This window comes from Melospiza georgiana, chromosome 16 (genome assembly GCF_028018845.1).
Source record: "Melospiza georgiana isolate bMelGeo1 chromosome 16, bMelGeo1.pri, whole genome shotgun sequence".
Classification (NCBI taxonomy): Eukaryota; Metazoa; Chordata; class Aves; order Passeriformes; family Passerellidae; genus Melospiza; species Melospiza georgiana.
In genome coordinates this window covers 5028311-5040735 of record NC_080445.1, presented here as the reverse complement: position 1 = coordinate 5040735, position 12425 = coordinate 5028311, and the positions used below count along the sequence as shown (strand labels likewise).

Sequence of the window (12425 nt, the reverse complement as noted above, 5' to 3'; positions counted from 1 at the left end):
CAGTAAATGATGTTGCCTGTTAGTAAATGATGCCAGCCCAGTTAGCTAATGGAGGGTGAGTGGTGCCTTATTGACTCCCACTTTCTCTGTGGAAGGAGTAATTAAATTCACCTGCAGAATCCCCATCTTCTCATGCATGGCAGTGTGCAACTTCCCCGCATCTCAGCTAACTAGATTAGAGATTACTCATGCTGATGAGAAAGCACCAGCTAGAAAGGCTCTGGCCTGGCTTTCAGATCCCAGCTGTTATTTGCAGGACTTATGCTTAGGAAAAGCATCCCTTTCTTTTGTTTTGCTTCTAGCCTGACAAACTTTGTCTGGAAACCCAGAGGAATAAGCACCAGGGAGCCCCACTGTCTGTCTTCCAGCAGCATTTTTTGAAATGGAACAGCACTTTAAAGTCTCGCCAGCTCAGCCTTTCACTTCACAGAATATGCGCCTGTCTCTAAAATACCAGCTTATTTTTCCTTACCCCCATAATATTCTCATCCAGCATTCACTCTCCTGGAAATCACCAATCCGGTGTTCACCTACCTGCATTCAAACACCTGTCATTGTTCTTGTGCTACTGCTCTTCTCCTTCCAATTTAGAGATTATATTTCATAACTGACCTCCAACTACCCATTGCCTCCCCGTGACACCTCACCCTTGTCTGCCTGATTGATTAGTCTATTGTGCTCTGCAGTCTTCCTGATGGCTTACAGATTGCCCAGTATCTGTCACAGGCTTCCTTTTGTTCTCTAATATTCTTGGAGTTTTGGAACACCCTCCGGCTGCCATTCTCTCTCCATAGTCCCTGGCCACCACCTGCCTCTCTTATGAATGTCTAGTTTGGAAAAAATGACAAGAAATCTTTTGCAAAATAAACCCCTACCTGCTGTGAGTTCACACATAGGGTAGTAAAACACACTTCTAAGACACTGTCATTGTCAATGGGGCTCTTTATTTCCTTTGCACAATTTGGAGGTATAAAAATGTCATTAGATCAGGCTGTGATCAGTGACATGGCTTGGAAGGCAGCTTTCCCCAGGAAATTTCCTCACCTGCATAAGTCAATGAAGTGACAGAGAATGTTGTTTTTAAAGATGTGGGGGGTAGGATGGTTCTGTGTCTGCTAGGGGAGAGGTCTGGGACGTGTCCCAGATCCATCCATCTCCCTGTGCCTGCCAGAGGTTGTCCAGCTCTCTGATATTGTTCCAGGCTTGTCCCAGCTCTGTCCATCACTCTGACATTTAATTAACTGCCCCATTCTCCTGGATCTTGCACAGGATTTGTGTTGTCTTTCTGAAACACATCTTAGGTCGTGTCTGAATATTACCAACAGGAGGAGTAACAAAATGGTTGTCACCAATATTGCTATTATTGTTACTGTGCAGATGATAATAAAACAAGACACTGAATATCACAAAGATGAGTACTGTTACCCTCAGTGTCACTTCTTCTTGCTGTGCTGGTTGTTTGGCATCATGGGCGAGCAGGAGCTGACAGCAGTGGGAAGCAGAGAGAGTCCTGGCCAGCCAGGCGTCCAAAAGTAACAGAAAAACAGTAAAGGTGTGGGAACTGACCACTGAGAGCAATAAAATCACACTTAAGATATCAAACTACATTTATGAGACCTATCTTCATGTGTAACAAGGATTATTAAACTTCCAAAGCCTGCACATGCTGGGTGGCTGGTGCTGGTGGGGGCAGTGGCTCCTCGCTCCTCCAGGAGCTCTGCATTGATGTTTTGCACCGTCTGCCCTGGCCATGCCCAGAGCTATCCTTCTTCCTTGCATCTTCTTCCATCCTTGTCTGGTATTTGTCCCATTCTTTTTACTTCAGTCCCAAGTTCTCTTCCAGCATTTCTCACAGTCCCAAATCCACTGACAAGTGGATTTCTTTTCCCTTTGAGTTACTCTGTTGAGCAGCTGCTCTCATTTGGACCACCCTGTGCTCTTCATCCCCTTCACCTCTGGTTCCTGTGTCTCTGTGTTTGATCCATGGCTTAAGCAGCTGTTCTGTCCCTGGGATGGCTTGGTATTAATCAAGCCATCAATCAGTCTTTTATCCCCTTTGTTGAAACTCCCTCTTATGCTTTCTCCTTTCTCCTTGCAGGTTAAACCCTGGGCTTGGTGACCACCCGTGGGATCCCGAATGCCGTGTCCAGCGAGCCTCCCAGCCCCTGAGGACAACAACTAGGACACATCCAGGGCTGTGGCTGGGACCTGCAGTGACACACGGGCTCAGAGGTGAGGGGTGGCATCTCTGGGGTGAGAGGAGGAGCTGCCTGTGGGAGAGAGCCAGCAGGGATGGAGCAGGTCCCTCTGGAGAGGGCTGAGTGCTGGGAAATCCTCCCGGGGGTGGATGGTGAGGGGGAGCCCGAGGCACTCATTCCCAGCAGGAAAGAGTGAGCCAGGGCTGTGTTTCTCACACTGCTGATCATGGGGTGCTTCCTGGTGGGCTCTTCTCCAAGTCTGACCTTCCTGGGGAATCCCTGAGCTGCACTCCTGAAAGCGTGGCAGCAGTGAGACTTGTCGTGGTTGCATGTTTAATTTTTATTTTTTTAAAGACTGAGTTCACATTCTTCTTTTGAGGTTTAGGGGATAAAGAAAAAGCACATTATTTTTCCCCTGCAGATGAGAAGTGCAGTGCGTGCCTCCATCCCAGCTTCTACAAAATTGTGTTTTACAAAGCAGAAAAAGAATATCAGGCTCATGTTGGAGCTGTAGCTCAGTTTTCTAAGACCAGATTTTGCCCCCTGTTCCCTGTTCAAATGACTAGCTGTGCTGGGCACTTTGAAATTTTCTCTCTCTTTCTCATCTCCACCTTGACATTATGAAAAGAGTTTTCATCAATCCATTGAAAGAAGGAGATAACTTTTGTATAAAAGTGCACGGTTGACAGGGTTGAGTTTTTTGGGTAGTGTGTAATTTTTTTTTTACACTGTTATTATTTAAAAGATGCTTTCTAAGAGGACAAAAGGGAATAGCTTAATGGAAACAAATTTCTGTAGCAAAATGTGCAGCTGGATAAAAAAAGATTATTTCTGTTATTGCTTGGTTAGACAGGTGAATTTCGAATTTGAGTACAAAAGGTGCTAAAAAGTGTGCCTTAACTTCTCTTCAGTGTGCTGTTGAGATTGAAAAGAATAATTTTTGGAGAAAAAACTTTTCTCTGAGCCTCTATTTCCAGCATTGTCAAATCTTTAGCAGTGGCCTTTTCCCACAGCTATTATCATGTTTTCACCTTTTCTTCTTCCACCTCATTTGTCCTTTTTTGAAGAAAATGTAGTGCTGGTGAAAGGCAGGCAGGGCTGAGGGCTGGCACTGATGTGGAAGGGAGGGACAGCAGAGCTGGAGGCTCACAGGCATGTCTGGAAGCCAGACCAGAGATGCAGTCCCAGGGAAAGATGGACAGCCTGGCCTGGGGGAAGTAATTTTGAAAGCATCTACAAGCCTACAGCCCTTAAGACCACCTTTCCAAAATGACTTTTAAGCAATTAGGAACCTAAGCATCAATGAAGATAAGCAGAGCTTAGGTGCTCAGGTCCCTTGGGGCAGACACAAATATCTCAGCAATGCAGACAGATAGATAGTTTGCCTGTCCAGATGGATCCAGACCCAGAGCCAGGCAATGAATTACAAATATAAGTGCCAAAACAGCAGGCTTGGGACACAAAGGATAAAAGACAGTTGTGTTATTTGAGCTGATAAGCTCTGCATCTCGTCTGGAAGATGCTGGCATCAAAGGCTCCAGCAGGGATTTCACAATGGAGTGTTACACCATCCAGCACTGAGTTACCTAAGATGTAAAATGGGCCTTGCAGAGAAAGCTTCATGCCTGCCACAAAGGAGCAGAATTGGAGTTTGTTTTGAGGACTATTAGGCTGAATAATTTGGGATTGATCTCCATGGATATTGTGAGATCTTGCTCCCAACAGAGCAATGATTGCCATTAGTGTCTCAGCTCCCTGCCTTCTTCCTCCTTTTCTCTCCAGCCTTTGCAAGGGTCAAGTGCTTTCCAGGCAGCATGAACAATATTTCCTCCTTTTCTGGTAATCATTGTCCCTTCTATTCATTCCTCAGAAGCCTTTTCACAAGCAAGAGGTATTTTAAAGGGTTGTAAGCATTCATCTCAATGCACATTTTTATGCCTATTCTCCTTGGAAGAGCTGAAGGACTAGTTAACTTTATTAGACCAAATGAAAGGAGCTTATGGAGGTAGCCTTGTGCAGGAGGTCAGGGACCTGGAGAGGAGAGACCTCTGAGACAGCTGTGGAATTTCTTGCAGGAGCTGAAAAGCAGCTTTTGCTGTTTAGATTGGTGCTGTTCTTCCTTGCATTGTGCTGGCTCCTTTTCCAGCACAGAGTGCTGAGATCTTCTGCATGGTCCCATCACTGGTCCAGCCACAAGGGCTTAGGAGCAGTGACAGCTGTAAGTACCTTGGATTGGCAAGCCTGGAGGTAGCCAGGCTCACAGCACTGGGCAGGAGGTGCCCATGGGGCTCTGGTGAAGGTTCCCACCTTGGGGAGCCCCAGCCTGTGGCATTTGTATTTTCTGAAAAATCCCTTCACCCAGGATTTTTCTCCTGAGAAAGGTGAGAAGCCTTAGAGAAAAAGGAAAACAATAATTATCTGATTTGCTTCTCCTGTGTTTTGCTTCTTTGGAACGTGTGTGGACATTGTTTACCAACAGGTGATTGTTTCATTGGATTCTAGTGTGAGTTGTTTGGACTCATTGGCCAATCAATGCCAAGCTGTGTTGGGACTCTGGAGAGAGTCACGAGTTTTCATTATTATCTTTTTAGCCTTCTGAAAGTATCCTTTCTGTATTCTTCAGTATAGTTTATATAGCATTATTTAATATAATATAGTACCATAAAATAATAAATTAGCCTTCTGAGAACATGGAATCAGATTCATCACTCCTTCCTTCCTTCCTTCCTTCCTTCCTTCCTTCCTTCCTTCCTTCCTTCCTTCCTTCCTTCCTTCCTTCCTTCCTTCCTTCCTTCCTTCCTTCCTTCCTTCCTTCCTTCCTTCCTTCCTTCCTTCCTTCCTTCCTTCCTTCCTTCCTTCCTTCCTCCCTCCCTCCCTCCCTCCCTCCCTCCCTCCATCTGGGGGGAGCCCAAATACAATTCCAGCCAGCCCATCCCAGGCCACACCCGACTGTGCAAACCCTTCTCCAAGCAGCTTCATGCAGTGAGGAGATGACTAAAACCTGTCTCCTGGGCAATTCACTTCATTCATCAATTAAATTGTTTGCTGTGAACGCTTTGGCCCCATCCAGCTCCAGGATTTCAGCCTTGTAATTTTGCTGGCAGAGGACAGCGGTGCCATGTCCGTGAAATCTGCCTGCCAACTGCTTCCCCTGCTAAGCATTTTCTAGGCTAACGATCCCAAAATCCTTGCCAGCAGCCCCAGCTCTGTCCCTTTCAGGGCAAGGCACTCATTTAAACGTGAGCACATCTAAATGACTCCATCTGCTAAGTGACGTTGGTAAAGAAAAGATTATAGCAGGAGTTAGTGCAGTGTCCTGGGGTTGCAACCCTGTTATAAAACGGGCTGGGAGAACAAGGGGACTGTGAGGAGCTGAGGCCCAAAACCACCTGGGTGACTGTCAGCTTGATTTATTTTCTTGCTCATTAGATAAATTAGAAAACTGGCAAAAGAAAATCATCTCCCGCTCTCAGCTGCTTGGTAACCTGCCACGTGGCATGAGATGCCAGCTGCAGGGAGATGCAGCTCCTTCCCACCCCTGTGGCCCCTCTCCCCAGGGACACAGGATGGGACTTGGGGCTGCTAGTGCCACACATCTCAGTCATCCTGCCACCCCAAACCACCTCACTGACCCATCTGGCCAATGGCTGGCAACCACTGGAGTTTCATTTTTCTCTAATACCACTGGTTTTTGAATAGCAGATATTTTCTAGGTGAAAACAGCAGCACTAAATATTGCTTTTGAACACTGGCTTTGACCTCAGAACTGCTTGTTACCCTCATTTCACAAATCAGACAGGCTAAAGCAAAATAACCTGGTTTGTGCTGTATCATCAGGCAGGATCTGCTGCCCTTCAGAGATATTGTTCAACACTTTGATCTTGTGCCTTGTGCCCAGTCTGCCTTCAGCAGCTGTCCCCCTTGCTTATGAACCAGACTAATTTTTATCTGTCAGAAGGATGAAGCTTAATGGTCAAACTTGATTTAAATCCCTGGGTAAAATTCACTGTCTAGGAGGTCAGGCTCCATTTACAGCACCTTCTAACCTAAAAACTCACTGAAATATTCAGCCTACATAACCAAATGTTAAATGTGGACCATTTTAGCCATCCTCAGTTCCTTTAGCTGTGTCTGATGCACTCCTATAGTGGGAAATGAGGCCACTGTTATACACACTGTATTTACACACGAGGAAAAGCTCCAGACAGGATGAGCTATTAAGAGACTGCAATGCATTTCTAGCCAAGGTGGAGGAATCCCAGATGCTGAAAACAGGGGAGAACCAGAGCAGGAGCTCCTGGGAAGGAGACCTGGGGGTTCCAGCACTGCTGTGCCAGTGCAAGGAGGTGTGGGGGCAATACCTGCCCTGTGAATGATGGTTGGAGCAGATTTCCTCTGCGGTCTGTGCCCGTTCTTCTGCCTGTGGGATTTGTGTGCTGCCTTTCCAGCATCCCTGTCACCCTGTCCTGGGCCAACATCGGGACACACACACACACGTGTCCCGTGGCTCAGCCCCCAGCCAGGTGTGTGCCCATGTGTGCAAACGCTGCCTGGAGGGAGGGCGGGGACACTGGGCTAATTCCTTCCTGTCATATCCAAGGAATCGGCTTACAGCCCCGAGCTCTGATTACTCTTATCTTAGCCTGCACAATGCTGGCCACATCCTGAAATTACCCGGATTTTTTCAAAATCCAGGGGATGGCTTGCACTCACAGCAAACTACAGCCCTGCTTTCAACCCCAGCGGGTTTGGGGTGCTGTGAGTCAGTGCAGAAGATGGGGCATGTGGTTTGAACCTCCAAATGCTCCTGGGTGTGATGCCCAATCCACCTGAAAGACCTGATGGAGTCCTATGTGGAGCAACACCAACAGCCCCTTTCCAGCCCCTGTGCAGAGCTGACTGCTCAGGCAGACTCACCTGCTGGGATGCTGGCAGATAACATGCCTCTGGAATGGCCAGCCAGGGAGACATGCTGTCAAGCAAAACATGGAGTGAAATGTTTGTGCTGCTGGGATTAGGCTGTGAGTCCCACCTGTCTTTGTGTGACATGTGGCACTGCACCCTCCATCCACCAGCACTCCCCATTCCCCATCACTGCCTGCCAAGCCCACCCTGCTTGGAAATTCGAGTGGGGAAATCAAAGTCCTTCTCCACCCACTCCTGCTGTGCCTCTCAGGCACTGACATTAACACGGAGCTGGCTGACATTAGCTCTGAATGGGTTTTAATAACCCCCCTGTGAGCCTGAATTACCCACACAGCGTGAGGGCCACTGTGAGGGTGGGGATCTGGTGATGAGCAGGGCATCAGGGGCCAGGCCTGCACCCCAGGCTGTGGACACAGGGCCATTCCTGCTCCCCAGGCTGTGGATACAGGGCCAGACCCACTCCAGGGGCTGCAGTGCCTTCTGCCAGTGGCAGCTGCTGGTGTGGGTCCCTGGCTGTTGCCTGGCCCTGGAGAGCTGCTGCTCTGGCTCCTGCTGCCCGCAAATGTCCTGCCACCAGCAGCTCTGCAAGGGGCTGATGAGCTCCCCAGCACTGTCTGCTCTCATCCCCCATCCCACTGGGGCTGCTGGTCCAGGTGTCTGCCTTCATGGGATGTTCTCCCCTCTGGGGTAAGGTCTGGCTGCTGAGAACCCCCAGTGCCATCAGTGAGAGCATCCCCAGCCCCTACCAGTGCATGGCATAAAATATCAGCCCTGGTTTAGCTGCCTCTGTGCATGGGATGCTAAATGAGATCATGCCTGGCCCAGCTGGGAGTCTGGACTAGTGTATGAAAATCTAGCAAGAAGATTAAAAGGTGTCCCCAGGCAGAAGAGGGTATTTATCCCTTTCTTTGTGGCTGAGATGCACATGGTGTGGGAGGCACAGGGACAGTGACCTCCCCTGGCACGTGGGCAGGGCTGTGTCCCCACGGGGACTGCTCTGGGGGAAACACAGTGACTAGGAAAGCTCCTTCTGAGATACAGGTGGGCACATCCAATCTCCCCTGCTGCACCAGGAAAGGGCTTCCTGCCCTGCATGCTCACTGCCAGCCTTGCAGCTCCTCCACAAAGGAAAAACTCCTCATTTTCCTTGTCTTTTACAAGAGGGAGAGCTAAAAGAGATGGTCAGGTGGTTCTCACTTCTTCTGGAATGTGCATGGCCTGGAAACTTGCTCTGAAGTTACTTTTCCTCAGCTAAAGTTCACAAGATCTGAACAAGGGACGCAGCCTTCTTGGCCAGTGACAAAGTCACCATTTGGGTGGAGACTGATGATTTCTAGCTGCCATTGAAACCCACAGATATTTCCAGTATGGAAACAGGAACATCCCCAGGGATATGGACAGGAGATCCCAGCTGGGGTGGGCCAGCAGCTTCTCCAAGTCAGGATCTACAGGGGCTGTGAAATCATCAGGCACTTGCAAGAGCTGAGTACTGATAACAACCCCTGCAAAACAGTCCATGATAATGATTGAGTTATATTTAAGAGGCTCCTTCATACTAAGTAAATGCAAATAGTTTACTCAGAAGATATTTCCCACTAAGATCTTCTCTACATAAAATGCTAACAGATTGAGATTATGACTCTAATGATTATTTTTATTGCTGGTTTACATTTAAATGGCATATATTTCCCCCTACTGTTCTCTCTTTGGGTTAAATCAATAAAACCTATTAAGAAGGTTCTTCCTCTAAGATTCCTCCCTCTCTTCTTTCTGTCTTATCTCCACTGGTGCCCTTTTTATCCACCCACCACCAGAGATTTTTCAGAGCTGCCTCCACGATATTGGTGCCAAGGATTTGAACATCCCCTTTGACAGAGTGGAGTCAATCTGGTCTTTGCTGAGATGTGGGACTACAGAGGAACTCCAGGGCTGTTCCTTTTCCTCCTCTTGGGCTGTACTGCAAGGAGATGGAGTTGGAGCCTCTTTTAACACAGAAGCTGCACCTGTCTGTACTCCTGTACCTCCTCAGCCATGGATGTTCTTGTGCTCCTTCTGTGGCTCACTGAGGAGGTGCTGGATTTCTGTTTGGAGAGGATTTATCCTGCTATATACGCAGTGAAAACCATTAAGATGCTGACCTTTAAATTGGGCTTCTTCCTGCTCATGTAAGGAGGAGGTGGGTTGAGTGCCCAAATCTTATTCATTTTAATGACAAATCCTTCACACAGAGGCTTTGAAATACTCAGCATTAATGCAATTTTCCTCCCTCTGCTGCAGCTTGGCTTTGCTGTGCAGAGGATGTCTCTGCTTCTCTCTCACAGTGACAGACCCTACAGATTTGCTCCATAACTACCATGCCCAGGTACCATTGTGCATGGATTTGTGAGCTTAAGGCAGTGCTAACACAGGGATCTCCATGCTCCTTAATCAGCATCACTGACCTTTCTTTCCTTCATTACTCTCAGCATCACTTTTCCCCCCCCCCAGCTTAATTTGCATAGGTCTCATGTTATCCATGTTTTTGCTTTGTGCCTGTTATCCCATTACCCTGGATAATCAAAGTTGCCTGTAATGGAAACAGCAGAAACAATTTGCTTACCCTTCTATTACAAGATATTCCCTCTACTAAGCCTGAGAATACCTGCAGTTCTGTGGTAATGCTAATTAACTGTGCATACATATAGAAAGTAAAGCAAAGGCCACCAGCATCCTTTGGGATGGTGGGGATTAAAGAAAGATGAGATATTATTCTCCTCTTTCTCTGTGCTTCACTGTCCCTATCCTCAATGGAAATTGCTTTGCACTTACAGAATAAAATGTAATACATGGTGGAGGAGTCACTGACTCTGCAGAGAGATGGAGTTGGAAGGAGCAGAGTTCTCTTTGCTGTGATCCTCCCTGATGTCTTGCTTCTTGTCTATTCCCAGACTGGGGTCTTTTCCCCGTGCAAGTGCCCTTGCCTTGGGGTGCTGATTCCACAGCCATCCCCAATCCCCAGAGCAGAGCTCCAGCAAAATATGGGTGGAAAACCTCCTGCCCAGCCTCAAGGATTGGCTGGAATAGTGTCTGTAAATGAATGCCCATGGCAGAGCAGGGCACCTGCTGTTGGAAGTGGCTGTGGTGTCCATCAGGATGCTCAGGTACCCTTCATTCTTCTTGGGTGGCTGAGGCAGCAGCAGCTTCAGAGCAGGTGAAGGGCCTGGGGAGAATAAGAAAGATGGTGATGAAAACAGAAAGATCATTGGGAGAGGGGAGGCTGTCCCAGCCATTCCTCTTCATTTTGCACTGCACAGTGCCTCAGGTGAAGGCACGTGGGGCAACCTCTCCCCATTAGTGTGCAGCACCCTCTGACAGTCCCACATGAGGCTGTCCTGTGTGTCAGCTCAACCAGGAGTGACTGACACTGCCAGGCACGTGTGGAGGGCTGCTGAGCTCTCCATGCAGAAGAAATCCCACTCAAGTCCACCCACCAGCTCCTTGCTGATTTCCCCAGCTCCTGTGCCAGCAGCATGGACAGACCACCTCACTGCACCCCTTGGAGCATCTCAGACTGGCCCTGGGTATGGACCTTGTGCTCCAGGAGGGTGGTTAGACAGCCCTGGCACTACTCCTGCCCATGAAATTGTGAGGGAGATGTTATTTGTGCTCTGATAACCACAGAACCTTTGATGCAATACTCATGTTCGGGATTTTACCACATCTCTCATCCTCCAGGTCTGTCAAGGAGCTTCACGCAGCCGTGACTCAGAGAGAGGCATCAGTGTAGAGAGTCTGTAGAAACAGCCAGCAGCTGTCATGTGGAGGGCTTTAATAATGGATATGCAGCCAAATATGCATGACCTACGAGCTCAGGACCCTCCCTGCCTGAGTGGCACCAACTCCTTTAAAATATCCCCGCACCATGCCCTGGCTCTGGCCAGGCCAGAGGGCTGGGTTTGCACAAGCATCACACACATCTGTCACAGGGAAATGGGCAATAAAAGGGCTGAAAGGGGTGAGTTTTGGGCCTGCTTGAGCAATGTAGTTACTCCTTCCCTTTCACTGAAACCTTCAGTGCTCACTGCTCACTATCACCCTGTGGGTGGTTTTAGGACTGTGGGTGCAGCAGAGCCTTGCTCTGCTCACAAACCTGGTGATGTTTAAGGTGCTTTGGAACTGCCCCCATGGTATTCAGAATTTAAAGGAAGGTGCAGGTTGTTGGTACAAAGGGCTTTTAAGGTGCTTGGGTGGGGCCAAAGGGATTTTCAACCAAGTGCACACACACAGAGCCATGCTGTGCCCTGCAGGTGCATTATCCCACCAGAGAGCTCAGTCCTGAAACCCCTGAGCCTCAGCAGAGGTGAGGAGACTCAGATTTGAGTGGGTCAGTCCCAAAGTTCAGCTCAGCCATCTGAGACATTTTGGTTCTGATCAGGCAGCACAAGCCTCAAGTGGAAGAATGGGTTTAAAAATGAAAATATGATTTTGACTTGTAGAAGGGATGCTTGGGATTGGAGCTGGAGCTGTGTATCACTATGATCAGTGGGGAATTTCTTGTTGATTTTACACAACTGAGTCAAAGGTAAACTTCCTATTAACTTTCCTGAATGACTCTGTAATGATCAGGAGTCACTTTGACCCTTAAAATTAAAGATTTGCAGTTACCAACTCCAGCATTGCTGCACTGGTGCAGTTCAAGAAGCACATGAAAACAGCCAGCAGCCTTCAACAGCTCAGCACTGCTCTGTCTCCTCAACTCCTGACATCATTTGGGGGAAAAAAAGGCAAAGTTTAAATTCACAGCTTTTGTTTCTCTGCAGTTCAAAGGCTTCACGAACCTGGTTTTTAATTGGCACTGAGTTCTCCCAGCTGGTACCCAGGGCTGCCCTGGGACTGACACCCAGCCAGGCAGGGGAGCAGCAGCCAAGGAGGGGAGGCTGTTTGATGTCCTGGGTGCCTGGCACCCAATGCAGGGACTCAGAGCTCTCCTTGCTAGATCTGGGGGCAGAGGAGCACTGCTTCATTTCTGATCATTAATGCATTGGTGTCTTCTCTGTTTTCTTCTCACTGATCTTCTCTGTGCACAGGCCAGGGAGAGCCACATACTGAGTGGAGATCACAGTGCAGAGACAACAAAGATGTAGGTGTTTTTCACAGTGCAGCTCAGCCTGGTCTGAGCCCAGCCCAGGGCAGGAGCCTTGCCCTGCCAGGGTGGGCTGCACATCCCTGCAGAGAGAAGCAGGGAGGAGCATCCCAGGCTGTGCACAGCCTCAGCTGAGCCCCAGCACCTTGGCCAAGGGGGATTCAGCAGTGCTGCATGCA

General features: G+C 48.5%; 1 protein-coding gene across 2 annotated transcripts in view; it reads left to right on the top strand.

Moving 5' to 3' along the window:
- Positions 1-12425, top strand: part of ELFN1 (extracellular leucine rich repeat and fibronectin type III domain containing 1) — a 101908-nt gene that overhangs the window by 54577 nt on the left and 34906 nt on the right. For both annotated transcript variants that reach the window (XM_058035802.1, XM_058035801.1), the window contains exon 3: positions 2099-2232. The gene's annotated coding sequence lies outside the window, so the exon portion shown is untranslated. The remainder of the gene's footprint in view (positions 1-2098; positions 2233-12425) is intronic.